Source organism: Natrix helvetica, assembly GCF_964273705.1.
Source record: "Natrix helvetica genome assembly, chromosome: 10".
Classification (NCBI taxonomy): Eukaryota; Metazoa; Chordata; class Lepidosauria; order Squamata; family Natricidae; genus Natrix; species Natrix helvetica.
Window position 1 is genome coordinate 23,274,941 of NC_138561.1, and position 25,703 is coordinate 23,300,643.

The window sequence follows — 25,703 nt, forward strand, 5'->3', positions numbered from 1 at the left end:
GTCGGGGAGGATCCGTGTCCGGCCTTCCGGAAGGAGGCGTCCCGCCGCGCCCGCTGCCTTGCCCGTGCCGAGGACGCTTGGCGGAAGCCTCCCAGGCCGTGGCGCTGCCGCTGGAAGCCGGATCGGGGACGCGTCCGGCCGAGCTTCTTCCCGCCGAGCCCCAACTTTCCCGGCAACTTCCCCACTCGCCTCCAGCCAGAAAACGGCTGGAATGCGCCCCTCGCCCTTCCCCTCCCACCCGCGCCCCTCCCTCCCCCTCCCTGCTTCCCTCACTCCCCCTCCCTGCTTCCCTCACTCGCCGCTCCGCCCGCCCGCGCTCCCTCCCCCGCCGCCTGGGCTGAATCTTATTGATCCAGAAGGTGGCTAATTAGCCCTTCCCGTCGTGCCTGGGTAATGAGGCACATGCGCACTGCACTAATCAGCCATTTTTTGCAGGAAACTAATTAGCAGAATAAAGATCCAAAGAGTTTTTTTCCTCCCCAATCAGCAGATCTGAACGCGGGCGCTTCCTGCTCCGGCCGCCCCGCCGTCCGGCTCCCGCCCGCCCGGGCCCCCGCCCGCCTCGCTCCGGGGCGCCCCCGCTCCCGGCGACGATGCTGCTGCTGCTGCTGCTGGGCAGCGGCGGCGGCGGCGGCGGGGGGGGAAGCAGCGGCCCCGGCGGCGCAAGTGGAAGCGGCTCCCGCCCGGCTACGGCCGCCGCGCCTGCTCCGCGCCTCTCCTCTGCCTCGTCTCGCCGCCGCCGCCGCCGCCGCCACCGCCAGTCCGGGCTGCAGCTAGGAGCCCGCCGCGCCCGCAGCCTTCATGGGATCCGTCTCCCCCCCCGCGCCGCTGCCGCCGCCCGGGATTAACCGTCTCGCCGGAGCTCCCGCAGCAGGAGGGGCCGAGGAGGAAGAAGAAGAGGACGGGCGCAGGAGGAGGGAAGACGCCGCCGCCGCCGCCGCGTAAGTGGCAACTTCACTGCGCCCCGCCCGGGCTGCTTTGCATGGGGTAGCCCGGCCCCTTCTCGCCGGATCGGGGCCGCTGCTCCCCTCCCCCCCGGCGGAAACTTTAGGCGCTTCTCGCCGCGGGCAGGTGCTGCGGCCCGGCCAGGGCGGTTGTCTACCGGCGGGCGCGGAGGGCAGTTCGGAGCGGGAGCGCCTCGGGGCCCGCCGAGAGCGGCCAAATTGATCGGCCCATCTGCATAATCGATCTGGCAGCCACCGAAGCGTCGGGCCGCGCCTGCTCTCGGTCGGCGGCCTTCTTGTGCTCGGGCCCCGCAGGGGCTGCCGTTCCGGAACCCCGGCCCTCCGCAGGACGACCGGAGAGCCACCCGGCGCTTGGTGCCGAGTCGGCCGTTTCGGGCCGCTCTTCGGCCGAGGCCAGTTGGGCCCTGGCTAAGCGCGGCTCCGGCTCGGCCGGGCGGCGGCGGCGGCTCCCCGGACCGGAAGGTTCCGCCTGCGCTGGAGCCGCCGTGGTTTGTCCGCAGCCGCGCCGATCCCGCACCGCGCCGAAAACCGCAAAGTTGAGCCGAGCCGCTTTGCTAAGCCGCTTCGCGGCGGCGGCGGCTCAAAGTTCGGCCGGAAGGAATCCTGGCCCGCAGCGCCGCCGCCGCCGCGGGCAACTCTGGCCAGCCGCGGCCATTGCTGCGAGCCTCGCATTTTCCGCTGGCCGCTCCGTGCCCGAGCTGCGGTTTGAGTTACACAAGAGGCTACCGTGCTCTTCGCCACGAAAGCCTTGCCAACAGGCGACCGCCAGGCTCCGCAGCCGCCGGCAGAGGCCTCGGGTGGCCGGGCGAGCAGCCTTGTCGCCGTCCGAGCTGCCCGTGGGCCGGAGCGCCTGCGGCTCTGGACGGGCTCCCGCCCGGGGACGCTCATGCGGAAGGCGGCTGCTCTGAGGAGGGCGGCTGCTGCTGCTGCTGCTTCCGGCCCCCGACCTTTAGCCGCATTAAAAAGTCCCGTTCCCGGCCGTGGGGCTCACCGCCCTCTTGCCCCGGGGGAGACTCGGAGACGGGGTCTTCTCACGAGCGGCAGGGACAACGGGCAGGGCAGCCGCGGACGAGCGACCGCCGGCCGGAGCCTTGGCTTTCTCCAGAGGCCTCGCCCGCCGCCTCGGGTCGCCTGGAGTTCGGGTCGGCTCTCGTCAAGCTGTTGTCAGTATTGTTTTGGCTGGGGCCGCCGCAGGCCGAGGGACGTCTGTGTCCGCGGGGCTGGAGTAGGCCTTGCCAGCGCCGTCGCCTCTTCCACTCAGGCATCCGCCGCGGAGCGAGCCCTCGCTCGGCCACTGAATCCTGCTAAATATCGGGTCTTCCGCCGCGTCAGGAGGCGTTAATGTCCCTTTGGTGTTGGGTCCTTTTATGCCCCTTTTGTGGCTGTGGTTGTTTGAGTGTCCCCTCCCTACTTTCCAAGGCAACTTCCATTCAGTTGCAAATCCCAGGCCAGCCTCCGGGGCTCCTGCTGCGAAAAGAGGGCGCTGCCCTTCCTCAGCAGCCCCACCAGTCCCACTCCCGGTTTCTCACCGACACCCCCCCCCCATCCTTTTCTCCGTTGTGGGCCAGTTGACTTCCCCGACACATCAGCGCTCCCGTCTCAGCCCTTGCCGGTAGTGAGCCCGCTGAGGAAAGGGGGAGAAGAAGCAGCCCTTGCAAGTGGGGTGGGCTTTGAGAAGGGCCTGGGGTGGTCTGGAGAGCTGAGCTGAAACTGTGGGAAGGCCGCAGAGCCCTGGGCTGGTCAAAGGCTCAGACCTTTCCTGGGCTTTGAAAGGCCTCTTTCTGGGGGGGGGGCTCTCCCCCTCCCCCTTTCCCAGGTGCCATTCTGGGGGGGGGGGGTTGAATGAATTATATTTAAGGAATGGGAAGCCACTGTTCCAGAGCAAATCCCTGGATCACGCCAGGGTGTTGCCAGATCCTGTCCTGCCTTTTTCCCCAGGGAATGTCTAAATCCGGAGCAGGCTTGGGTGACTGGAGCCCCTCGCGGTGCTTCAGGGCACCAGAAACTAGGAAGCCTCCGGGCCCTTTGATGTGTGGCACATCCCCCTTGATTATCACAGGTGCTGCTAATGAACAGACCTCTTGGCTGGAAGCCTCGGCTCCCATCCTTTTCTCAGCCCTGCACACCAGGGCCAGCTCCCCCCCTCAAAGAGAGCCTGGTGGGGAGGGAGCTGAGCCTTCCCTTACTCCCCCTTGTGCTGGAATTCTGGGGGGGGGGATGAACAGGGAAGAAGATAGACTGAATTCATGGGCCAGGCTGTCATTTTGACCCATGGAAAAATGCAGCGTTGGCTGCCTAGGTGAGGCAAGACCTTGTTTTGAAGGCCTGACCTCCCCCTTTCTACATTTTGTTCTTCTTTAATTTTATTTCTGCCATTACAGCTTTCCTTATTATGCTGCAATTTTTTTATTACAAAGAAAAGAGTCATTACTACTTCAACCTAAGGTTTCAAAATCTCGTTTTCTCGGTTCCCTTGAAGCATCCCATCTAGCACCCAGTTGTCTATATCAGAATGAGAAATGCTGCAGCCGAAACACTTGTGAGTCTCATGGACTCGCAGCTGACTGGCAGTTGTGCTCCATTTCCAGGGAAGGCTGGGCCCTAAATAGCTTTGGGGTAGACTAGGCGCCGTGTCAGGAAAGATCGAAAAATCGAAGGGCCCAGGTAAAACCTTCTACAAGCACTTGGTTGTTTGGCCGTGTTTTTAGAAATGAACGGATAGGAAAATGCACATGGAGTGTTGTGGGAGAAAGATGTTAGTTGGCTGAGGAGTCTAGTAATTACGGGTGTGTGGAGAGACCCAGCTGGGGTTGCCAAGAGAGTGGTCCGTGCTTGGTGGTGGTGGTGGTGGTGATTGCTGAAGGGCCCCCTCCCAGTTAAGGAAGGACAGAGATGGATGGAGCCTCTGGTATTGCAGCCCAGCAGAGGAAGGGAAGGAACGCGGTGCCTGTTCTGGCCCCGAAGAGAGACCTCAGCCGGGGATGGGGCACCGGTTCCTTTCAAGTCCCCCCAGGGCTTATGTCTGTGGATGAAGCGGTTATCTCCACAACAACCACAAGTGAAGAGGAGGAGACCGGTGGGAGCTTCTCAGGGAATGTGGCAGTGTGCAGCCGGTACAACCTTGGCTGGGTTTTTTTTTTCCTGCTGGGCCATTTCAGGAAGGAGAGGGGGAGCCTGGTATGGCCGGGCCTGGCAGCTGCCGAATACCCTCGCCTGCCTCTAATCGCTCTTGGGCACATGAAGGAGTCTGGGCTGGTGGGTTTGAGAGATTGCACAGGGGACCAAGGCAGCTCTTCAACTGGTTTCACAATTTTTTGTTGTAATAAAGAATTTCAAGTTGCTTTTTCATGATGGTGGCAAAATAAAAAAACATTCCTTGCGCTTGACAAGAAAAGCAGCTTGGTTAGAATCTGTATCACCTTTAATTAGGTGGGGTCGTGTTCTTGTTTCGGAAGCCTTTCCAGGCTGCTGCTATGGGTGCCGAGGATTTTTGGAGGATGGAGTTGCCGAAGGAGTTATTTTTAAATTTTCAAATAATGGGAGCTTTCCTTCTGAGCATTTTCTAGACCAGGCTGGCCAAGTCCTGGGGAAATCTTCCTTGGCTGATCCCATTGTGCCTGGGGAGGAGGGGGGCAGTCGGTCCTCCCCTATCCCCCTCCCACTGCGTGAGAAGGCCTCAAGAAGGGTTGGACGATTCTGTGCTGGCAACTGAGCAGTTGTCCTTGTGATTTGCTTGGCTGCCTCTCCCTTTTCTTCAGGGAGGGAAGGAAAGATCCCCGCAGGGCTCCCTTGATTGGGCCTCCGCAGCAGACCCTGCCAGGCAGGTTGATAAGGGACCATCCGGCTCCTGTGGCCCAGCGCAGAGCTGGAACTGGGCATTTACTGGTTCCGGCCCAAGCCCAGGAACACCCGACGGGCTCTCACGCTGCATCCCTTCTGGCGCTGTGGCTCAGCTGGGGCCTTGGGTTCTTTTGGACGGCAGCCATTGCAACTGCCCAAAGTGTATTGCCATGACAGTGTATTGCCCAGGCGCCTTGGCCTGGAACAGACCAGGCTGCAGACGTGGCCTCTGGGCGATGCCCTTCCCGGGCAGGAGGACCGGCCAAGAGGCTCTCTGGAAGAAAGAGGAGGGTGGTGGAGGGAAGAGCCTTTGCTTTTCCTGGGGATTCAGTGCGAGAGGAGAAGGGCTGCCGCCTTCTAGGGGTGTGTGAATCCCTCGGAAGGATTGTTGGCGTTCCTGGCGGGCGGCTGGGCTGGGCTGGGTTGAAAGGTGGAGGCGTGTGGCTGATGCTGACTGGCAGGGGCCCTTTTCCCTAGCTGGCAGGTGCATGAAGGGGGCCTGCCCTCATCACCTGCAGCCCCTGTTGTGCCTGGCAGAACTGCAATGGCTGGATAAGTGCACTGAAAGAACCCCGGGTGTCACGAGGAGCTCCAGAGCTTCCCGTTAACCTTAGGGTTTGCTGATGTCCCCAGGGCATCCAGGGCCCTTTGAGGCGCCGTTGGGGCTGTTGGGGAGAATCTGGAACCAATTTCTTAGGACAAACTTCTTTTTTATCATTCTGAATAGCAGAACAACCAGGATTAATTCGGGGGGAAATAGATGCAGGAGAGCAGCAGTTCCCCCCACTTGGGGCCCAGCAGCCTCAGCCCTGCCTTGCCTGTAGCTGCTCTGAAGGGTAACGGGACTTTTAATTTGGCTTAAGGCTGATTTGGTGATGGACATCTATGAAGTTCTTGGTGCTCTTTGAATTTCATTGCCCAGCTGAGCAACATCCCCCATGCTCACCATGTTCCCTAGTCGGCAGGCAGAGCTCTCAGCTCAGAGAGTAACAGCAGACCCTCCCTCAGCTGCAGAGATTCTTTTCTGTTGGGGCCTCCGTCTTGTTCCTGGGATGGTTTTGTAGTTCCCAAAGGTTCCTTTGCCGCATTACCTTCGGTTGCTTGGACAGCCTGCCCCCATGCCTGCTGCCTACCTGGGACCCAGGTGCCCTGGAAAAGGGCTTCCCTCGGTCACGCACAGGGGCTTGCATTGTCTGCAGAGGCTTTCCCAGCGCTGATCCCTCTGTGAGCTTTGGGAAATGACGCGCTCTGAAGCAGGCGCAGCTCATTGCCAGGGAGCTTGGCAGCACCATTAGGGCACCTGGCCAAGGGTGCTCCTTGCTTGGATTGCTCACTGCAGGGCCGCGGGGGCGGGGGCTGCTTCGTCCTGCTGGCACTCGCATCAGCTGCTGCATTTTGAATATCTTTTCTGAAGCTGGGCTTGCCCCTGGCATGCAGCCAGGTCTTGCATAACCATGATTTATTGAATAAAGCACAAGGGCTTGACTTTGTAGAGCAGGCTAACCCATAAACTCTGGGCTTACACAATGTTGGATGCCGGAATCGAGCAATGGTCCTTCTGGCTTGGAGGGAGGCCCGAGTGCTGCCTGCCTCTCTCTTGAGCTTGGAAGTGGATGCGAGAGAGGAGGGAGGGACGGGCAGGTTCCCCAGGGAGTGGAGCTCTGCTTCTGCGCAGAAGAAGCTTTGCTGACCAGACGCTCGCTCGGGTGGTCACTCGCTTCTAAAGGTGGCATGTTGAAGAAGCCAAGATGGTGGCTGTTGTGGCCACGGAAGTAGGAAGTCTGCGTGGAGAGGGAACAGCTGCCTGGAGATTTGATTTTGCTGTTTGGGGTGGGTGAATGGCAGCAGCACCAGGAAGCTAAAAATGGGATTCTCTGAGAACTACTTGGTAGTTAACCCTTTGTTCCTCCTTGTGCTCCCCACTTCCAGTTTTGGGAGGGGAGGTCCCTAGGGAGCAGAAGCTGAGCTTGGATTGGGCAGAGCCATCGGGTCCCGGCAGAGCCTTACCTGGCCATATAATCCTTGAGCTGCCCATAGGCCCAGGGTACCTAGTCATTAGAAGAACGACGAAGAGGGGACTGCTTTCACCCCCGTGGTTCCCCCCTGGCCAGTGTAAATGGGTGCCAATGACGAGTTCCTTACGCCAGATACCTTGGAGGGCTTCTAAGCCCACCCCTTGCTCAAGCAGGAGACCTGGGCCATTTCAGACAAATGGATTGTCCAATCTCTTCTTAAAAACTCCCAGTGTTGGAGCACTCAAAACCTCTGGAGGAAAGGTGAAGGGTTGTGCCTGTGAACAACAAACGTTTGCTCTGCTCAGTTAGGATTTGCCTCTGGCCTTTGATCCTGCAGTAAAAATGCACACATACAAGTAGTCCTTGACTTACAACCAGCCATTTAACGACAGTGCAAAGATACAGCAGACTCAAAAAAAAAAAAGTTATATGTGATGTGTCCTCAAAGTTGCAACTGCCACATCACCCCCAAGATCTTGTGATCGTACTCTGGTAGCAGCTTGCATTTACAAGCTGGGTTGCAGTACCCCATAGTCACCTGACCACGTTTTATAATTTAATGCTTAATGACAGTCATAAAACGGTCATAAAATTGACTCTGGTCACATGATGACTTGACTTACAACTGCAATGGCTTACAACTGAAATTCTGGGTTCTATAAGTTGACTACCTGTACACCTTTCCACTAGCTGAGGTTAGTTGCTGCTCAGACTTTTAGGCTGATACGAGTAGGGCGGGAGTAAGACCGCTGGTGGCCGAGTACCGAGACTTGGACTAAGCAGGGATTCCTGGATTCTAAAGGATGAAGATGTACCTCCTTCGCTCACAATTTTTAAAGCACTGCATGGTATAAGACAAAAGATTTGTGGGACCCCCTTCTCTCTGCCCCATTAGGTCAGAAAGGGTGGGCACACTCCAAGTTCCCTCCCTTAAGTAGTGTCCCCTTTTGAGCATCCTCCCACCTGAGAGTGGGAAAAGCCTGCCCTCCAGGCTCTTCCCCCAAGCGGTGGGCTAGGAGGGTAAAGGAGGGTAATCGTGGGGTTGGTCTGGCCCCTGGCCGCCATTGGGGTCTTGCCCTCGTTCTCGGGTTTACCGGCTGTTGAGAGCTGCCTAGAATCAGTGTATGAAATCTAAATTCTTTAAATAAATGAAATAAATCTGGATACCGAGATCCAGAGCGCAGGGAAACCAGGCTTCAATTGAAATGATGATGAATTAGCGTTCTGATGAGAGCATGGATGCCAGGAGCCGGTTCCGAAAACCCGAGAGATTTATTGTATCGGACAATGAAAGGAAAGCTGCAGAAGGTGGGTGAGGGTGACGGGTGAATGAGGCCGGCTGAGGGTGGAGAAGGGGGTGCAGGCAGGTTTGGGTTTTGCCGTCTGGAAGCGAAGCTGGGCCCGTCCTGGGGGTGAGGACTCCCATGGTTATTTTCAAAATCTCGCTCTCCTCATTTGGCCTCGGAGATCTCTGAATCTGTCTCTCTGAAGGGCTTCCTAAAAGTGGCTCTTCCGTTTGATGTAAAGCCCTAGGGTGATTGATAAAGGATCAGAAATGAAAACACAAGCGGGGAGACTACAGCGGACTCAAAGCAAACGGGGTCTTACAATGACCCTTCACAGTTGGCAATGATGAAACGTAGAGGAACATGGAAATCCCTTCCTGGCCATGGACTCGGGGTGGGGGGTGGGGGGAGTTGAGGCCGGTAGGCAACCATGCCTCTTTCGAATGGGCAGCTAAGAGACCTCCGTTGCCGGTGCTTCTCAGCTGGGTGGAGGTGGGGTCCTCCTCCTAAGTTTGGTTTCTGGGGGTGGGCCCCCTCTTCAGTCTCACCGTGCGGCTGCCCTCTCCCTGCTCCCTTTTTCAGAGTCTTGTTTAATTTATATTTCTGGTGCTGCTGGATCTTTTTGTTTTGCCCGAGAATTTATTGTTTTTATAATTGATTGATTGATTGATTGATTGATTAATGGTTACTATTTATATTTTGTGAACCTGCAAATGACTATGACTCTCCAGACTTTCCCGTTGGCTTCCTACAGTAGCCCCTTGCTGGATTCCCTGTCCAGGCCGGCTCAGAAAAGTCTCTAGGCCAGGGAGCTAGTCTTTGACCAAAGACGTCCTCCTGGCCACCACTCTCTCCTCCAGTCTGGTCTGAAACCTGGAAGTGAATCACAATTGAAGGGGAAGGGGGGGGGAATGCAGGCAGCCCCCTCTCCTCTTAGCAAGCAGCGTCTTGGGCCCGACCAGTCGAGCAGCAAGGGGTGTCCTTGGATGTAGGTGAGATGGGCAATGGGAGACTTTTGTGCAAGCCAGGAACTCCTTATCTCCTGCTGGCTGCTCAAATCCCGCTTGGGAACAACAGGACTTGCCTCTTTCAAGTTGAATGTTGGCACAGAACCTGCAGACTTAGCCCAACTTTTGAATCGGGTGGAATCATTGCAGGGTCTGAGAGAAAGTGCAGCACTTGAGAATGAGCTCTCTGCTCTTGGACTGGCCCAAATGGAGCAAAGAGGGGCCGTCTTCTCCCTTGAAGATACCTTCGGAGCCTCTGAGAACCAGCCTCATAATTGGGGGAGGCCGTGGGATTTTCCAGGGGAACCCTTAGAGTGTGGAGGGTTGGGTCTGGGCCTTGCACAGGGGCCCTACCAAGCAGTCAACCAGCCTCTTTAGTGTCTGTTTCCAAAGCGAATAAAAGCAGTTATTGCTTAAGGCAAATAAGAGTAGCTGCTGCTGCTGCAACGTCTTAGGAATAAGGCCTGATTGGATACAGAGACATGCTTGGTCCTATGGGCAAGAATGGCAGTTGCTCTGGCTGGGCTCTTTCCTCTCACCCTGCCCGTCTCCTGCAGAACAGGGCTCCACTCCGGCACTCTTTCCCTTCTGGTCAGGGACAACCTCTCCACGCTGGGTGGGTGGGTGGGTGGGTGGGGAAACTCCCCTGGGCGTATGGAAGCTCCGTGCCTGGTCTTGCCTTTCCTGTTTCAGAGAAGTCGCCTGGCTAGTTTGCTCCACTGAGGCCGGGGTGTGTGTGTGTGTGTGTGTGTGTGTGTGTGTGTGTGAGAGAGAGAGGGGGGGGGGGAGGTGCTGGGGCTCAGTTTGTCTTGGGCTCCCCTCTGCCTGGACCACTTGTGATGGCTGTTTGCCTAGAGACTGAGGCTCTTCTCTGCCTGGGGAAATTGTCAGGCTGCCCCCTTTCAGTGACCCTCCCTGAAGCTGCTGTCCTGGGTGGATTTACATATGTTAATTGCTTGCCTTGTCCTAGCTTGTTAGCTGTGATATGTGGCTGCATTTGTATGCAAATAGTAGCAACTTGCTGCTGAGTTAATTAGTGCTTTTCACTTTATTTCCTGCAGCTCTGAAGGAAAGCTGGTTGCTCTTCCTCCAGCTGGCTCCCCCCCGCCCCCCCCCCCGCCCCCCGGCTGCAGTTGCTGGGAGTGGAAATGGCTAAGGAGATTCATTTTGCTCTGCAGGGGAAGGAGGTCAGAGGGCTCTTCTCCTTGTCCCCTCTCAAGTTCAAGGGACCACCCAGCCACAGCTGTGGGAGAAATGGCGGGGGTGGGTGGGGTGTAGGAAGGGTGACTCCCCCAGCTGCATTGTCCCTCTTGTGAGCAAGGCTGGTGGGGAGGGCTGAGGCGCCAGATCCTCTGCTATAATTGGGGAGGCCCCTTGCTCAGTCTCCTTGCTCAGGATTTTGCTGCTGCCCTCGTTGCCTTGGCTCTCTCCTTGGTCTCCATGTGCTTGGACTTCCCAGCGCATCCTGTTCTTTGGAGGGGAATGGCCTTGCGGGGGTGTCCTCAGGGAGCCTCCTCCGTTCCCTCTGACCAGGAAGGGTGGACCTCCAGATGGCTTTGGTTGTTGGGGGTGGGCCTGGGGTGGGTGCTTTGATCTTTGATTGCTTTGCAGGAAAAAAGGGGCTCTTCCCTCTTGCTGCTGGGGCAGCCGATCCCAGGACGGAGCCCCTTCCCAGACAGGCCCTCACTCACGCTGGAGCTGTTCACAGAGGGGTGGCTGAGTGGAGCCTTGCCTGCTTTGGGTTGAGATGCCTAAAGGTTGCCGGCCGGTGGCTGGACGGTTGCAGATCAAGCGCTTTCTTCCCCTTGCGAGGGGGGGGGGTCCCGTTTGGAGGCTCCACTGCTCCCAGGGACCCACGCTTGGGATCTTTTAAGGAGAATGACAGCTGTGGGCTCCTTCCAAATAGGAACACGGGCTTCCTATTTCTTTTAATGGGATGTGCGTTTTGCTTGGTTTTCTAAAAATTAACATGAGAATTATTTCTGAATATCCGTTTCTTCATTCTGGTGGTTACAAGAATGAAGAAACGCATTTTCAGAAACAATTCTTGGGTTAATTTGTAGGTAAGTACGTAAGAGGAATTGGCTCTTGGTTGGGTTCAGAAAACGGGGGCCGTCACTTTTCCTCTGGTTTATTCTCCCTTTTCATTCAGAGAATAATAGTTCTAAAATATAGGAGAGTCCATTTTTGTTGAGTAGCCAGAAACCTTGGGAGGACTTGGCAGGATCGGCTGGGCCTGCCCTTCACTAGCAGAGTCAAAACGAGGGGGCTCCTCAGTGGCCCTTTCCAATCCCCCTCACAATCACTGTGCAGATCTCTTGTGGTTTGCAGGTGGGGGGGGGAGGGAGGGTCAAGGGAAGGGCGCCCATTTCTGCCCGAATTCTGGCTCCAGCCTTTGCTCTGCGTGTCTCCTGTCTTCTTCACCGCCAGGCCCTTTGTTTACATCTGTTTTTCTGTGAAGCGAAGGCCGGGCTACGGCTGGGAGGAGGAGGAGGGGTTGAGCCGCTCCCCCCCCCCCCCCCCCCGGTGCCTGAGTGAGTGGAGGGGCTGCCAGCCTCCCAGCCAGCGGGCTAGAAAGGGGTTCCTGCTCCATAGAGCCTGCCTGCCCTTGGCCCTCTCTTGCTCGGAGGGTGTCTGGCCGGTTGGGGGCTGCCAGGGCCTCCTGGGGAAGTGAGACCCCCCCTCTCCCCTCTGGTTGTCTTTCTTGACTGGCAGCCAAGGGGACCCGGGAGGGCTGGGAGTGCAGAGCTGCCCTGCTGCATTCCTCCGCAGCTGGGCTGGCTGGCTCCGTTCCAGGAGGAGGGAGGGAGGGAGGCTACCTGGCGGACAGTGCGTGTGCCTGGGGCTCTGTTGCTCTTCTGGGAAGGCCCCGTGGGCAGGAGCGGGGCTCGGGATGCTGCTGTGCTCTGCCTCTCCCAGGGCGGCGCAGGGAGGTTCTCCTCCTGCTGAGCTTCCTCTCCCGCTGGCACCAGCCGCTTGGCCCTGGGGAAGCCTCGGCTGCTCCTTCTGGGCCCTTTTTCTGAACCCAGCCGGCTGCCTCTTGCTTGGAGGCTGCTTGGAGGAAGGACAAGTGACTGTCCCCCAGTCCTGCAGAAGCCCCTCCCCTCCCCTCCCCTCCCCTCCCTGAGAGCCTGCTTCCACGGGGTCTGCAGTCAGGGCTCAGCCTAGGCCTCTCCCAGAGAGCTGAGGGGCCTCCCACCTGCCGCCTCCCTCAGGCATCCTGAGCTCTGGTGGGTTTTCTGGCTGCAGCCACTGAACGTTTTGCCGGAGCGGCTTATTTATTTATTATTTATTTATTTATTTATTCTTCGCATTTCTAAACCGCCCCCTCTCCCAAAAAGGGGCTCTCTTCCACTTGCGAGAATGGAAGCTGGGCTGACAATAATTGGAGCATTGTTTATGGCAACTGCCTTCTCTTCCTTCTCTGTGGCTCTGCCTGTCCCTCCAGCAGGATGGAGGCTTTTACTGAATCCTCCCCTCGAGGGACTCCTGGTCTCCTGACCTTCACCTTTGCAAATTTGAGGGTGGGGAAGAGCCCCCATGGCTCCAGATCCCTGCTGGGACAAGGGGGCTGCAGCTGTGGACATCCATGGGGTGAAAAGTTCAAATCTGCATTTCAAAGAAGACTGAAGGCCTTGGAGGGCTGGTTGGGGTCAAATTCCTGGCGCTGCTGCTGCTGCTGCTGCTGCCCCTTTGGTTCAGGTTGGGAGGGGGACCGGGTAGCCCTGTGCATCTCCTGGAGGGACCCCCAAAGCGAACCGAGAGAGTGGCAGCTGGGGGGCTGTGGACCTTCTTGGGAAGCCTTGAGATGGGGAGAGTTGTGGGACCTGGACTCGTGGGTTCTTCTCCAGCAGGAAGTCTGCTTGGTCTCCTCTGGCCTGCCAGATGAATGATGCGGCTGTCCCCAGCTCACCCCTTGTCTTGTGGGTGGCTGGTGGGAACTTAATGCCTTCCAGACTTCCATCCCCCTGGCCAGGAGGACAAGGGAAGACCCTCGTGGCTCAGCCTTTGGGTCCGTAGCCGGAAGGCAGGCAGTTTTCCCCAGCCTGGAGCCTCTGGTTATAACCTTGAAGAGAGGTGGGTTTCTCCTCCCCCCCACCACCTCTGCTAGCAAAACTGCTGCTCTTCTCAGCCAGGGCTCCAAGGCTGCTGGTGGGCATATGAGGCAGTTCCCAGGCGCTCTCTGGGATTTGGGTGGCTGCAACGACACTGGGACCCACCAAAGGGATCCCAGAGATGGGCCCAGCCCCATTGCTCCCAACATTGCCCTGAGTAACTTAGGGCCAGGGTCGTCATCTGCAAGGACCAGAGCACCCCCAGACCCACCTCCCCTCTCTCCTGCCCCTCTTGAGGGGTCTAGAAAGGCAGCAGCCTCCCCCCCCCCCCCGGTGTTTGAATCCTGGCAAACGGCAGAGTTTACTTCTTGACCCAGTTGGCATGGCTGGCTGTCCTGGCTGTTGGCTCAGCAGAAACATTTGGCCAGCACATCTTTTTGTTGACCCCCAGCCCCATCTGTGGCCTGGTTGGGGGCTTTCAGACTCCCTGCTTGGGGAGGAAGGCTGAGAGACCCAGCAGAGTCCTGATCTCAACCAAGGAGTCGTGCTCAATGGTGGCTTCTGGATCCTGTCGCAACCAGTACGCTGCGACAGGGCCGGACGTCCACCTCGGACACTCGCACTACGCTCACATGTGTGCACCCACCACCCTGCGATGCTCCAGCTGCTCAGCGGTGGCCGTGCAGGTGCCGTTGGTGTTACGCGCCCATGTGCAAATGGTCCGCTAAGGAAGGTGGGAGGGTGGGTGAGCCCACCAAAACACTCTTCCGGTACGGTGGCCGCTGCTCTCAGCTGCCACCGGTCAGCCTGTACCGGGGCGTATCGGCCGTAACCCACCACTGGTCTTGCTGCTCAGGGGTCAGGGGTGCTTGTGAGCTTGTTAAAGTATGGATGGGTTTGGAAGTGTGGATTGATGGCACTGCAGTTGCCGTCTTGGCTCCTGAAATTCTGAACGGGTGACTTTTAGAACGTGCTTAGTGCTTATTTGGGAAAATGAATCTGGCCTTCTGTTGGAGCAGGAAGTGGTGGGTCCGGACAGATGACCTCTGCTTACCCACTTGCTCAGCCCTATAGGGTGAGCACTTTACCATGGCTGCCCCTTCCTCTCAGCCACACTTCCTGTTAGGGTCTGCTGTGTCTCGTCGGATGGCAAAGCAGTCAGGAAAGGGCTCGAGGTTTTGCCCTGGGAAGGCCAAAGCGAGCAGAGCTGCTTCTCCCTTCCTGGGACTGCAGAGGCGGCCCTCTGGCTTTTCTCGGGGGGGCGTGGGACGATGGCCTTAGGAGCCTTTTCCCCTGCCTTGCCCTGGGGCTTCTGGCCTCCTGGAGCTGCCAAAGGGCCTTCCCAGGGGAGCTGCATTCCTCCCTTCGTGGGTTGGACCCTTCAGCCCGAGGAGGAGGAGGAGGAGGAGCCCTTAGCCTGAATTGATGAGGAAGGCTTCCTTCCGTACCTGGGAAGTGGTTGGGAGAGGAATGGCTGTCCTGCCTGGATAGCAGGTGAGCAGCCTGAGTGATGGAAGGGGGTTCCACTGCCCTCCCTCCCTCCCTCCCTCCTCCCAGGCTGGTACATTTACCAGCAGAGTCTGCGTTTGGGGTTGGCCGTGGGCTGCCCATTTCCTCTCAGCCTTTTTCTCCAAACAAGATCCTCTGGCCTCCAGATTTCTGATAAATTGATAAGAGGAATTGTGGGAGTCAATAGAGTTGTAGACATTTTGCCAATATAACCCTAGTGCTATTGATCTGCCAGTAAATTAAAGTCTTACTTAGAAGCTGCCGATATTTCTAATCGCCTTCCTCACCAATTACAACCTCCCAGTTACCTGGGAAAGACAGAAGGCGAGAGCCTCGCAGCACAGGCGGGATAAAACCAGGCCTTCCAGGGCGGTGGCTCTTCCCCCCTCCCCCCCAGGAGTTTTTTCGGTAACCATGCCCCTGGGGAGGGTTTTTGCCAAGAACCTGGGGGTCTTCACAGCCGACTTTCCTTTCTGGCCAAGTGTGCAGGTGCAGGTCAACATGGCAGGGACCCAGAAGGCCTCCCTGGGCCTCCTGGGGGATGAGCATGCCCAGAGTGGGAGGGTGGGGGAGAATGCCCCATTGAGTCACCCCCACCCCCAGAGATTGCCATTCTCAGCTGTCCGTCTCTGCTCCAGCCCTGCCCTGGCAGCACAGGGGACCCTCCCCAGCCCAGTTTTGGAACTGCTTCTTTTCAGGTGTTTGGGGGGCTTGGGAGGGGTTCCCCATGGCAAAGGTCCCGGCGATGGCTTTGCTGGCTGAAGGCCATTCCCCAAGTGAGTTGCAGCAGTGGCTCCATCAGTGGCAGCATATGAAAGCGCCCTTCCCCGCTTCCCCAGGCCTCCCTGCATGGGCAGCCCCTACCCGGTCGGGGGCCCAGAACAGAGGCAGCAGAGAGGCCTTGCTGTGGGGGTGGGGAGTGGGGGGCATGGCAGGGGTCTCTGCACTGGATGGGGGAGCAGCTGGGGCACCTGCCTGTCCTGCTGCTCTTTTCCCCACGGAAGCAGCAGCAACCCAAAGGGGATGCCAGCCCGGCCTTGGGGTGCCTAAGAAAAGCTGCCCTCAGAGCTCTCCCGGTGAGCTCCCATCCCTGGTATCTGGGCATGATCGGCTGCTCTACTCAGCAACTCCGGCTCTTCTGGTGCGGATAGTGGGCCTGTCGGAGGGGCAGAACGCTTTTGACTGGCGTTGCTTCTTTCGAAATGGACCAGAGGTTTTGGGGGAGGGGAGGCAGAGCGATACAGCACCGCCTGACCCCTCAGAGCTGAGCTTTGCCCAGTGGGCAGCAAGGTAGCCTCTGATCCAGGGGAGCAGCCAACAAAGTCTGCCGCTGGGCCTGCGGATGGAGGCTCTTTTTTTGCCCAGCTGAGAGTCCCCTCCACCTTTGGGGCCTTGGCATCCTCCGGCCGGCCTCCCAGGGCTCCCAGTTTCAGCCAAGGCATCGAGTCCTCCAGAGTCGCCTGCTTTCTTTCAGGCTCACAAAAGGCCAGTGGGGTCCCCTCTGGGATCAGCAAGGCCTCCGTCCAGTGGTCCTCCTCGGGTGAGGTCCTGGTCTGCTTGCTTGGGAGCTCCCTGGTGCTTGGAGCCGAGATCATGCAGAGTTTGTCTTCCGCGGGCCGAGGGGCCGAGATTACAGGCGATGCTGGTATTGATAAGCTGTATTGAATCTGAGCGAGCCTCACCCGTGTGGGGGAAACCTCCGCTGAACCGTCTGCTTATTGAGAAGCCAATAGCAATTTCCTGACTGGCACTTGACGCCGACTGGCCAGGCCCTGCGCGGCTGCAGAGCTGCCTCCCAGCCCCAGCGCCTGGCCTCCTGGAGGCAAGCTGGGACTTCCCTTCCTGGGCTGTGGGGTGCAGTCTTCCCCCAGGGGCTGCCACATCCCTAGGACTGTTTCCCTGGGCAGCCTGGGACGTGGACTAGCCCGCTCCCCCTCGACACCTTGCAGTTTTCCTCCGTGTTAGAAGGACAGGCGTTGAGCGATCTTGGAAAATTGGAAATTTCTAGTTCCCAAGACGGTATTTTCAATATTTTCTTTCTTGTGCTGGCATCCCCGGCTGAAAGGAAGGGTCTCCAAGGGAGTCATTCGGAGAGCCAGTGCAGCTGGGGGAAGCGGGAAGAAGCCGTTCTCCATTTTGAATTTGAGAAGAACATTCAGCCGCCATTGGTTAATGAGCCTAGGTAGCCCCAGCCCAGCCCATCATGGCTGCAGGTGGCTGGAGTCCTGCAGAGGAGAGAGGCGTGAGCCCCCAGGGCAGCTGGAGTCCTGGCAAGGTAGTGGCTTTTCCCCACGGAGTGGCTCCTCTTGGGGGCGACCTGTCATTGCACTGAAATTCACCCAAGCAGGCAGGGGTGCCCTTTTTTTCCTTCACTAAGGATTGGCGACATGAAATCTGGAGAAGCCGAAGAGTTCGGGAGGGAGGGAATGGAGGGCCCAGGCAGCCATTGGAGGAAGGACGGGGCCCCAGAGCTGCAGAAAACGGCCTACATCCCCCTTAGGCTTTGCTGCTTCTCTCCCACCAGACCTGGCGAGGGGCTGTTAGAGAATCCACGAGGGGCATGAAAGGGGGAGGACTGGATTTAAGCTTCCAGCTCTTCTTAGGTCTGTGGGGGGGGGGGAAGCATCTTGCTCTGCAAGCCAAAGGGTGCCGGTAGCAACGCAAGGGGCCGGAGCTGCTCTGAGCTGTTGGCTGCCCTTGCACGGCTGCCAACAGGGCTAAAGAGGTGGCTGCCCTTTTGAAGGCTGTAGGGGAGAGGCCCTTTTGTGGGCATCCAGCCCAGTCCAGTGCAAGAGCCGAAAGCTCCGTTGGGGCTGCTGCTCTGGAGTGCTGCCGGCTGCACGAACCAGGCTCCTTCCGCCGGACTGTAAGACTGCGTGACCAGCTCTTCCTGACGCTCCTCTGGGGCTGAGAGGCAGGGGCTTCTCCCCGTCTTCTCTCCACGTCCTGCTCAGGGCACCTGGGCTGGCCTCAGCCTCCAGAAGGCATGGCTCACGCTGGCACTGGCAGCGGCCTTGCTTTGAGCATAAAAGTCCCTGCTGGAAATGGGCTCCCTACTTGCCGTGTCTCCTCGTGATGCCGGGCCATGAAAAATACACACTGTTGTGGGTTTCTTTCTTAGAATGGCAACGAGAGGCTTCAAACGATTCCTTCTTTTGCAAGTTGTAAACGGTGCAGGCTCCAAAAATCAAATTGGAACCCATGAGGGGAAAAAAGTTCCTTCTAGGAATAAATCTTGGCTTCCCACATTTACTTTAGTTCTCAGGGAGCCGGTCTGTGGCTGACTGCCATCTTTCTTTCCGTGAGAGATTGAACCTTCGTGGTTGAGATGGGCCGCTTGTCTGGTCAGCTGCAGCTGTATTGGGCCACAAAGTATCTTCAGCAACCCCGTTGTTCTGCCTTGGCCAGCGCCCTCGTGGTACAAGTGGGCACGGTTAGCTTTCATTTTTGGGGGGTGGCTCTCTCTTGTCTTCGGGCTGCCACTGGCTGCCCTGGTGGCGTTACGAAGGAGGGGGGTGGTGGTGGCTCCAAATGCCTTCAGAGTTTCCATTTTGTCAACTTCCTTTAATTAAGCGATTAGAAAGTGCTAGCGTCTTGCAAAAATGTTGCTGAGTCTGTCCTTTTGAATGCCAGTAGATGCCTTGGTGTGTGCGAAGGGTCCCCCGCAGACCCTCCAGAGAATGTTTGCTCTCTTGGCCTGGCTTTGTTAGAAGCTGCAATTACTGCTGCGGTGCTAATTGCTCTGCCTAGCATTAGATCACTTTACATGAAAAGTTTGAAGAAGATTGCCAGCAAAGGTCAACCCGGGGCCCTGCTCAGCACTCCTCCTGCTGAAAAGATGTCAGCCGATCAGGGCTCTCACGGAGGCTACACCCAGCCGCAGGGGTTTGAGCCCCTGTTCCTTGAACTGGTGTAGCCCCCCCCCCCTCCTCCTCTTTGGGCTCCTCCAGCAGTGAGTGAGGTCGGAACCAAAAGTAGGAGTGGGGCACCTTCTTTCTCTCTCTCTCCCTCCCGTTCCTTTGCTGCCTCTCCCCTTGCTCTCAATTCACAGGAGTCCGGGATGAGAAGGTTTGGGGCCTGGCCAAAGAGCTGAGGTTGCCATTCCCAGAGTAGGAGAGGGACCGTGCAGTTGTGTGCCACGAACCTGGAGAGTCCTCCCGGTGAAAAGCTGGGTCCCTCTGCCGTTAAGGTGGGTTTGGACAGCTACAGGTAGTTCATATTTATTAGCAGCTGCCTCGTGCATTGACTATTGGCAGCTTTGTGACGATCTTCACTTTTATGGCCTTTGCAGGTCTGCAAAGTGAGGGAACCGAGACCATCAGCACTATTTGCTTAACAACCAAGTTGTGGTCAGTGAACAAGGGTTACCTGTACTCCATAAGCACCGATGGAGCCAGATCTGTTGCTGTTCATCGTCTCCAATGTTGAAGGGGAACACACAGGCTGTGGAGCCCAAGCCGGAGGGGCTCCAGGTTCCCTCGCTCCCTGCGTGAGAATTTGGTGGTCATTCAACAAGCGTGGGCCAATCGTCTCCACCAGACTGGACTGGAGATGGCCAGCTGTCCTTTATCTCAAGAAGCCGGAGAGTGGTGGACTCAGGGAGGGTCTGGCTGGGGGAGGGAGAGGGGGGGGGCTCTTGGTCTGCCTGGGCTCTGCTCGGAGGATGGTGCTCAGGGACGTTTCGGCTGCTGTGCTGAGGCGCCTCCCCTGTCGTAATGGGTCCAAGAAGCCAGCCCAATGCACCGGAGCGGCTCTTTGTTCTTTGTTCTTAATGACCGTCCATCGGGTTCTTGACCTAGAGGGAGCTTCTAGAGCCGTGGCTGGAGAGGAAAGGGGCACTGGATGCAAGCGTGTCCCAAGGGGCGGTGCCATTTCACTCCTGCTGTGCACCTGAGCTGTTCGCCCAGGGGGAGAGGTGGAGGTGCTCCGCCAGGGCCTTCCTTCCGAGGCGCCCCAAGAGGACGGGAGGCGCAGGGAGGGCTTCCGTTGCCTCTTTGAACTTGCCTGGGAGAATCAGTGTTCACGCAGAGGCTTCTGTGACATTTGTTCAAGGTACAGATGTATTTATAGATCTAATCACGATGTCGGATTCTGGTCTTACTTCTGAATGCGTAATTTCCCCAGCAGGATGTGGTTGCTGAGATCAAGGAGACGGTTTAAGCCACGAGAGATCCCTCTCTCAAACAGGAAACCAGGGCAGCCCTTGGCAGGGAACCCTTGGGGGCTGCTTGGAAGACCTTTGAAGCAGGCAAGGCAGCCGCAGAATCTGAACTGGAATGAATGCTTGGACTAAAGCGGGGGGTGGTGGTGGTGGCTTCCCAGAGGCCTCACAGGGCTGGATCTGGCAGCACAAGCTCCCTGACAGGTCCCTTTTGTCACGGCGTGCGCTGGCAGTCACTGAGGAAGGGAAGAGCCAGCCCAGGGGCTGCCCAGAAGGCCCTCCATCCACAGAATGAGGTTTCTGGGGGGAGAAAAAGCCGCTGCAGGACTGGGCTGAAGAGGCTGCTTTGATGGCTCTTCTCCCCCATGGACCCCTTGGGACGCATTGAGTTAACCCCGGGCTGCAGCCAGGATCCTTCCCCACAGCCAGCAGCTGGGCGTCCGGCAAGTGGTGCAGTGTCCCTTCTGTGGTGGCCACCCTGGGAGACTTTGGCTTCCTCCGGGCCCCTCTTTGTGCTGACCGAGCCCTCTGATCCACCATATAGCAGTGTGGTGGGTTGGCCGCCTTTTGGGAGCCATGGTGGGAGGAAGGCTTCTGGCCACCTCTGCTCTCAGGTACAGATTGCCTTCTTGCAAGGGGTGCTCTTTCAGGAGATTTGCAATTATCCGTATAAACAGTTTTATCATCTGCTTGGCAATCAATAATGCAGCTTATGCTGCTTTAATATCTTGGTCGTATTGATTGCCTTAACAGCCATGCCACCGTGGTCAGCTTCTGTTAACCCTGAGCTTCCTTCCCTGGCAGCCAGAAGAAGGGTTGAGTGTGTCCGTGTGCACCGCGAGGGCCACAGGAAGACCAAATGAGCCCGAGGGGCCCCAAACAGGGCCTGAAAGTGGCGGTTGGGGATTCCCGACGGTAACCACAGTGAGGGCAGATTGGAGACTTTGATCCTCCAGCATCATTCAGCATCTTTGGGAGAGGAAAAAGTGCAATGACAAATGGTAGCAGCTATAGTGAAGAATTATTTGTTGTGTTTGTTGTGTTGTTATTTATTTATTGTTTCAATCTTCAATTCGATTCACAGTCTGGGACCGGTAACAGTTCAAGTATCTAGCCAAGGAGCTAAGAGTTACTAAGGTAGCATCTGAGTATAGAGGCAGTTCTGATTAGGGTGGGCTTTTATTTTTTCTTTTTATTTTTCCAAAGTCAGGATATTCAGGTTTAATAAGTTCAAAATTTCCATGTACTTAGGCAGCCATTATTAATATCTCTTTTATTCATTAAACATGAAACTTGATCAACTGAACATTTAAAAAATGCGTCACAAATACCACTGACTGGTGTTAATGGTTGGTACGGGTTGCTGCCAGCGTCCTAGGTATCAACCAAGTACCTTTTAAAAATATATGATGTTCCTAGTAGCACAGTTTCTTGCAGTTCTTCTGGTGTTATTGCAGGAAGCTGCAATTTCTTGATGTGTTCTGTAAAATTTTTGGACATGGTACCAAGTGCCCCAATGACAATGGGTATCACTGTTAGATGTTTCACCCATAGCCGGATAGTTTTGATGGCCAAGTCGCAATATTTGTGATTTTTTCCAGTTCTCTTTCTTCAACTCTGGCGTCTCCTGGTACAGTGATGTCAATAAACTGTATGTTTTGGCCCTCGACAACCGTGATATCTGGCATATTGTGTTCCAAATGACGATCCATCTGTATTCGAAAGTCTCACAGCATCTTCACCGTCCCATTTTCGGTGACACTTCCACTTTGTGCTCCCATGACTTTTCAGATACAGGAATGCTTTTATTTTTTACATAATGACCAGTGGACTAATTTAGCCACTCGATCGTGTCTAGCTTTGTAATCAGTTTGTGTGATTTTGCTGCACTCACATCTTAAGTGTGAAACAGTTTCAACTTTGTCGTTGCAAAGTCGGCAGTTTGGATCGTCAGTGGATTTTTGTATCTTTGCTTTCATGGCCTTAGTTTGTGGTGCTTGTTCTTGAGCAGACAGTATTAAAACTTCCTTTTCTTCCTTGAGGGATCCTCTCTTAAGCTCTGCCCATGTCAAGTTGTCATCGCATTTTCCTTCAATGTTTCTCAAGTGCTGAGATGATGATGATTGTTTTTATTATTGTTGTTGTTGTTTTTATTATTATTATTAATAATAATAATCTCAGCACTTGATAAATTAATAAATAGTAATTAAATAATATTAATTTATTATTATTATCATTCATTAAATATGAAACTCAGTCAACTGAACATTCAAAAAATGTACCACAAATACCATTGACTGGTGCTAATTGTTGATACAGGTTGCTGCCAGCATCCTAGGTATCAACCAAGTACCTTCTTAAAATGTACAGTGTTCCGAGTAGCGCAGTTTTTTGCAGTTCTGCTGATGTTATTGCAGGAAGCTGCAATTTCTTGATGTATTATTAATTATAATACAGTATTAATAATGATGATGGTGATGATGATATTCAGACTGGATCTGGCAATTTTGTCTGCCTGTCAAATCCAGGGACCTAGGATGGGCAGATGTGAATGTTACAGATATCACCCACAAGATATACATTATCATTATTGTTATTATTGTGATTATCATTATTATTGTGATTATCATGACCATTATTTCAGTGCTAGTAGGATGAACATTAAGAAATACTTAGTTGTTATGGAAATAGAAGGTGCTGAAATTGCTGGTCATTTTTCAAAAGTTTTCAGCTGCAAAAGTGCATTTGTTTCATAGAAGGCAAGGGTGCATCTTATCGAAGACACTTTTTATTGATTGATGGATTGATGGGCTTTTGAGCCGGCTTCACAATATTGCGGTTGAAGTGTCCGTCTGTGGTTGGTTCTACAGAGCTGGACCGCCGGAGGCTGCAGGAAGGAGAGCCAGGATTTCAGGCCTGGCCCAGCAGTGAGGCCCAGGTCATTCTCGGCCGCCCTGTTGAAAATGTGACAGAAGAGCCTTTGGGGATGCTGCTTCTGGAGCTCTGTGGTGTCTCGGGGTGCTTTAGGAATGGACGTGCCTGCCTGATGCGGAAAGCAGAGATCCTGCCTTTTATCCCCCATGTCCCTTTGACCTTCTTTTTTACAGTTTGGCCACCGTTAGATTTTGAAAGGGCCTTTGACTCGCATCCATCCCTTTTCTGGGATAATTATTGTGAGCTTATGCCCCCTTGTATAAAACTACTCCTTGCCTGAAAATTAAACCACTCACCTTGATATGTATTTTAATAAGATATGGACAAGTTTTAACATTGTTATACTTTTATTATTTTTACCTTTTCTTGTGAACTGCACAGAATCGTTGGCAGTTGGGCAGTGCACAAATTGAATAAAGTAAATAAATCAGATCGTTTAAACAATTAAACATGAAAGAGATGTATAAAATGGGGGGAAAAAATGGCTGCTAAGAGCCCATTGAGCCCATTGAGTCCATGGCTTTGTCTCCCAGTTGTGAAAACCGCCTGTTAATTACATTTTTGGGGGGGGGGGCTCACGTCAAGTGTGCCGGTCTCGGATGGGAGAGAAGTAGGAGCAGGTCCGCTCCCTGCCTGCTTTGGGCCGACCCCTGGGACTTCTCGGCTCTTCCAGCCTCCTGCTCTCTCGCTGACTGCCCACCGGACTTTCTGACGGGGCTCCCACAGCTCGGAGGCCTTGGATTCCCCAGCTGGGTTGATTCTGCCACGAAGCTTTGCCAGACATTCATTGATTTTTCTTTGCCGCCTTCCCTTTTTCTGGTAAAAAGGGTTTGTTTTGCCAGCCTTTATGAGAAGGGAAGGAATCGTTTTCCACCTGGGCCCAAGTGTTGTTCAACTGGATATTTGCTCTTGCCCAGAGGAGGAGCAGATTTCTTCTCCTGCTTTGATCCCGTTTTTGAGGCATCCTTGCTCCATCCTAGCTTGATTGCCACTGGGGAATCTCTTTTGTGCAGCTCACATCTGCTGGGCCCGGCTGGAGCTGGTTCTTTGTGTGGATGGTTCATCATCAGGACCCTGCACCGAGCACCACTAGTGATGTTACCTAGTTGGGTAATGAAACATCTGCAAGCAAACAAATTCAAAGAGCACAAAGGGAGGAATTACTTTTATTCGCTTCTATTAGAATAACAGACTAACAGTCTCCAAGGGACCTTGGAGGTCTTCTGTCTAGTCCAACCCCCTGTCCCACTGATTAATTGTTCTGACCGTTGGCGTTGAATCTTCCTTCCCTTTGCTTCCCACTTCCGGTTGACTGAAATGGTTGCTTCTTATCGAAGCAAATGATAAATGCAGTCTACCACATTTTTTGGAGTATAAGACACACCGGAGTATAAGACGCACCAAGATTTTGAAGAGGCAATTTAAAAAAAAAGTTTTTGCACTCTCCCAAAAACGGCCCGTTTTCCGTGAAAACAGTCCCGGTTTTTCTTTTTGCAAAAAAGGGCATGAATAGCCTTTAAGAGGCTTGTAGAGTGCTCCTGCCTGGGGGATGGGGCTCCCCAAAAATGCGCAAAAAATGACCCGTTTTTCATGAAAACGGGCCCATTTTCTTTTGTCAAAAGGGCATGCATAGCCTGTTTTTCACTCATTTCTGCCCTCCCCAGCCCCCAGGAGCACTCTGCAAACCACCTAAACGCTATGCATGGTCATTTGGGTGAAGGGGGTGGGGTTTTGGGGGAGGCAAAAAAAATGCTGTATTCAGTTCATAAGACGCATCCAGATTTTCAGCCTCTTTTTTGAGGGAAAAAGGTTCCTCTTATACTCTGAAAAATACAGTAATCATGAGTAGAATCCTAGAATTTGAATGAGCCACTTAGTCTTAGAACAGACATGTGAAACACCTGGCCCATGGGCTGAATCCGGCCTGTGATAAGCCCAGAATTTTCCCACAGGGCCCTCCTGGAGACAGCAAGGAATGGCCCCTGCCCTTCTGGCCAAGCCCCCCCCCGCCCCCCCCCAAAGGGCAAACAAAATCCTGATACGGCTCGCAATTGGATGGAGTTCGACTCCCCTGCATCCCACTGCCCAGCAGGAATCCCTACCTCCCTGGGAGAGGGCTGTCTCTACTGTCCTCCACTTCTGCGGAGTGGAATTGATCGCTACCTTAATCAAGAGGAAACCGACGCTCATACATTTCCTAACATCCAGGTCTCTCACCTGCTTTCCAGTCATTGAACCCGTCGCTTTGTGCCTGGTGCTGAGAGGTCTGGGTCCCCTTCACGGTCTTTGTGGTCAAGCTGCTAAGCACATGCAGCTTCCTCAGCCTGGCTCTTAGGGCTTCGTTTTAGTTTTCCAACTGTCCTTTTATTGCTGCTATCCGAGCCCGGCTTTGCATTCCCCTTCAGAAGTGGAACCAGGGGAAGCTCGGTCCGAAGGAATCGCGAATAGAACGGAAGGATGGCTTCCTGTGGTTTCATGCTTTATTCATGACACAGCCTGAAATGGTATCTCCCACTAGATCATGTTTACCTCAGAGGTGAGCCTATTGAATGGATCTCATGTATTTTTTGCTAGTCATCCCAAATTATTGCCGATGGAAAATGGGCCACCTTGGGTTCTTGATTGGTGTCCCTGGTCACGGGAATTTGCCACCACTTGTATCTTTTCTGGACTCTCAATGCAGTTCTGGTTTCTTTCATTCCCCAAGCAGCATGGATCCCCCTGGTTCCCTTCCAAATGGTGCTAGGAACCAGGGAGATGCTTGAGTCCACGGTTCCGGATGGTGACGAGCTGAGCGTGGGCCTGTTCTGTTGTTTTGGATTGGGGGAGGGGAGACATGAATGAATTAACTGCCCAGGGGCCGTGGTCACCTGAGGCTTCCCACTTTCTCTGTACACGAATATCTTATTGGTTATTTATCTAGGCTGGTGG

At 55.2% G+C, this 25,703-nt stretch overlaps 1 protein-coding gene across 1 annotated transcript in view; it reads left to right on the top strand.

Annotated features, from left to right (window-relative positions):
- The first annotated feature begins 379 nt into the window (after nt 1-379).
- The window catches only part of ZFHX3 (zinc finger homeobox 3), a 74,590-nt gene continuing 49,266 nt past the window's right edge, over nt 380-25,703 (top strand). Inside the window, exon 1 of the mRNA XM_081963664.1 lies at nt 380-941. The gene's annotated coding sequence lies outside the window, so the exon portion shown is untranslated. The remainder of the gene's footprint in view (nt 942-25,703) is intronic.